This window comes from Pinus tabuliformis, chromosome 6, assembly GCF_031772625.1.
Source record: "Pinus tabuliformis cultivar Carrire ecotype Pingquan chromosome 6, CPIR1, whole genome shotgun sequence".
NCBI classification, from domain to species: domain Eukaryota; kingdom Viridiplantae; phylum Streptophyta; class Pinopsida; order Pinales; family Pinaceae; genus Pinus; species Pinus tabuliformis.
This window is the reverse complement of record NC_142292.1, coordinates 436,690,164-436,694,180: the sequence shown is the minus strand read 5'-3', so window position 1 is coordinate 436,694,180 and position 4,017 is coordinate 436,690,164. Positions and strand designations below refer to the sequence as shown.

Here is a 4,017-nt window from a genome sequence, read left to right as displayed (position 1 = left end):
TACTACATACAAAGTCCTAATATATAAAATTTATGTTGTTAAGAATGGATTTCATTGAACTTGATAACATGTCTGCAACTCCAGAAATCAACCTTTTCAATCTGTTAAATATGTTATAAATATTAATGTATATCACGCTAATATTACGAGGGATTTTTCCATATGTAGCCTTGAAGACTTCCAATTTCTCTATAAAGCTTAATAGAACATTTCCTTTTTCCTTCATAATGATCAATAACGAAAATACAACAAAAGTCAAATCTACATAAAGTAACATAGTGTCCATTCTTGGTAAGATTTTTGCTGAATTGACTTGAGCAACAGAAAAGCATGTGAGAGATATGATTGAGATTGGGGCCGAGTTCAATAAGTGAGCATTACAAAATTTTGCACAGAAATTATTTTATCAAATTCATCGCTGGTCACCCATGGATATCAGTAGCCCCCAAGCAGAAAAGCTAAGATACCGAAAAAGAGAAAACTACATATTAAGCCCAATCAAAGATCAATGGCATCAAAAATCAGATATTTTGTATCACAATTAAATGATACATACAACACTAGGACTGATCTCTTGAAAACTGATGTTTTAGTGTATTTCGTTCCCTAGTCAAGAATATCTGATTCCATGAACTGCACCCAGGATATTATTACAACATACATACTATCCAACAGATTCAGACACAGAGGCAACCATATTCTCATACAAATGCCACATATATACTAATACCATGCTTATCATATTCCTAGAACCATGCTAACTGAACAAGGCTGACTAATATATATATCAGAACAAAACAGAATTAAATCCTCCAAACCCTCTTAAAGAAAGCTTAGGATGATATGTAGCAAAAAGTAAATGCCTGCATGATTTTTCAATCACATGCCTGAAAAGAGATGCACCGTCATCCTAAAACTCCAGATGCATAAGAGCCTCAAAATTAGAACACAAAAGAAAATCAAGCTTTATTTGGTCAAATTTATGAAATCCAACAAACTAAAATTCCAGGACTGCTTAATCATATTTTTACATCGTAGTTCAACATGAGTTTGATGTTCATGTTTTAACTGTAGGCCTCATAAGTCCCATGCGAGAACCACTTCCAACATGTTTAAAATCGGTTGCCTCCAAGTGGTCCCCGTGACCAGAAAATCCTTTACCTCCTTTTTCCAGGGTGATCAAATGATTTTCTTTGCAGCTTCTATTGCAGACAAAACAAACCCCATCTGATTTAACAAATTTCTCTCCACAATTTTTGCAATAAACATGGCCACAAGTGCTGATTGCCATTAGTGTATACCTGCTTGTTAGTGTATCTTTGCAACTAGGGAAAATAGAAATAGCCCCCAAAACCTCAGATTTTTTATCATGTGGATCCTTGGTAAAAATAACTGGAAAAAGAGACTTCAACTTCAGTTTCTCTTTACCCTCTGGGCAAATTGTATCAAGTGAAGGTGCCTCAACTTTTGCTTGAGCGTCGGGAGTTGCTGATGGCAGCCAAAATGCTTTCATTGTCTGAAGAGCCTCCGATTCAAATAAAGTCGGTTTAGCACTATTGGTCCCATGAAAACTATTTTTGTCTCGAATGTGATTTTTGTCATTATATTGAGGTACAACACCATTGTTTTTCTGATCAAATGCATCAAGTTCCTTGTTGCCTCTTTAACAACAACTTCTCTTCTTCGTCCTGCTCCTGTTTTTGGTGTGCTTCATAGCTTGCAAGTTTCCTATCAAATCATACACCGATAACACCAGCAACTTACAATACCCACTCATAAAAAATTTAAATTAAAAACCTAAATATATCAGATATTTTGTACTCTCAACATTGAAGTGCCGATAACCTAAACTAGTCATTCTAGTGATAATGAATAGGGATACAATCCCAGCAACACTTGTTTCTACCATGTAGTATCCAAACTTCTAGCTTAAACTATATGCAATGAATAATATGATCCCATAGTCAAAATATGCACAGTGGCATCCAAAGCTCAAAGCAGATTAATGTCAATTGTGATCAACCTCGGTACTAGGATAACTGAGCCATACAAATGTCCAATTCCATTGAATCCAGATTAACAAGAGCCATCAAAGAAGATTAATTTCAATTGTAATCTACCTTAGTACTATGACAACTAAGCCATACAAATGTCCAATTCCATTGAATCCAGATTAACAAGAGCCATCAAGAAATAAATGGAATAATATTATAATCCTGTTGGCCATCTGATGCAGATCTGAAATTCCCAACAAATCAAAAGGTAGTGCCATTCATACAAAATGTAACCGTATGATTCCTTCAAAGAAAATAACATAGACCCTGGACAGACATAAGAGCTTTATTCTGGTAGGTGGAGGGAGATCATCTACCCATGAAAAGAAGGTCTAGTAACTAGTCCAACAGGCTACAGTGTGGAAACAAGTTGAAGCACTTGCAGTGATGATGACATGGTTAAAATCTGGTAGCCTTGACCCTCAATACAGTTGACCAAATAGTTTCAAGCTGTGGGTTGTGTTGATGTTGCAACATTTGTGGATAAATGTCAGATGGAAGTCCTAGGTGACTCTGATAAAACAAATGCCATCAGTCACAGCTTCATAGCTTAAAAACAACCTGATTGTAATTTGGATCTTGTAAGGAGGTTAATGCCTATCAAGTCAAAAGAGTCTTTAATTACAAAAAGGAAGGTTTATCGCGCCTCATCATTTGAATTTAGTTTTTACTTGTTCTGTATTGGTGTCCTATAGTTTCCCTAACCAACCTATATATTCACTTGCTAGTTGTTGTGGAAAAGAAGAGACATTACTTATATTTAATTTACAGTGCATGTTTTTATGGGCAGCGCATCTAAAAATTATATGTTCTCTCTCGATCTTGCATAGTTCCCCAAGAAACCTAATAACAAGAATCCATTACCCGAAAAAAACATAAAAAATGGCACAGAAAATGCCCACAAACTAATTGGAGGATTCCATGAAAAACCCTAATATAGGAACAATTCCCGACAGAGGACCAGTAACACCGAAAGAGAAAACCCTTATAGAATCTTATAAGACACTAGTAGCAGGAACATATTTTCCCAAATCAAGGGAAAGCAATACCCAATACTCCAAAAAATTCAAAACTAAAAACTGGGTTTATTCAGGATAACGAATCTAACCTCTTCATGTCTTTCTTTTGCGCTAACAGGCATTCTAGAATGCATTCTTTGCAGAAGAGGTGGCCCTTCTGATAGCAGAGGGGGTCTATTAGTGGCTTCAGGCACAAAGAACAGGCATCAAAGGGCTTAATGGAGTCCTTGCTGAGCCTTTCCTTTTGAGTACCATACCCAAGCTTTCTCTTCTCATCGTATGTAAAGAACGCCAAGTCATTGTTGTTCTTTGAATGCCTCTGCGGCATCTTCACTAACTCTGGGATTTATGATTACCAGCAATAGATACAGGACAGAAATGGTGCATGTCTCAATCAGTTGTTAACAGAGTTAGAGGTGTCACCGAATTGTCCCTGGGTGGTGAGCTGCAGAGCAGAGGAATTGTAGAGCGAAGGAATTGCAGAGCGGGAGGTGCTAAGTCGAGGAGGAAGGTGAGTGAGTAGCTCGCGAGATCGCAATTCCTCATTTCGAATTGGAAATGGCAATAACTCTCCACAGCTGCAATTCCAGCTTGGATCCAATCTTTTAGGGGATGTCAGGATTTCCAGCACCGATCGGATTTTCTATCAGGGAATTTCAGGATTGCCAGGGGAGGGTGGCGGAGAAGGAGGGTGGCAGAGCTAGGGGAGGGTGGCGGAGGGCGGAGGGATTGTCGACGACCGGAGCCGAACGATTTTCTGGGCGGTGACGGAAACCGGGCCATTCCTCCGCCTAGGTAGACTACTCCTTTCTTCATTGGTAAGGTAGGTGGCCTTTTTAAGCTAATTATATTCTACAAAACTACATGAATAAGTAGAATTTAAAAGGTAGGATCTTCCTTCTCTGCAAATAGTTATTTAGAGACAGTTTGTAAAGTAAGATTAC

At 37.9% G+C, this 4,017-nt stretch overlaps 1 pseudogene; it reads right to left on the bottom strand.

The window, feature by feature from the left end:
- Positions 1–1,016: 1,016 nt before the first annotated feature.
- Positions 1,017–3,401, bottom strand: LOC149259173 (E3 ubiquitin-protein ligase CSU1-like; annotated as a pseudogene).
- Between the last annotated feature and the right edge of the window lie 616 nt (positions 3,402–4,017).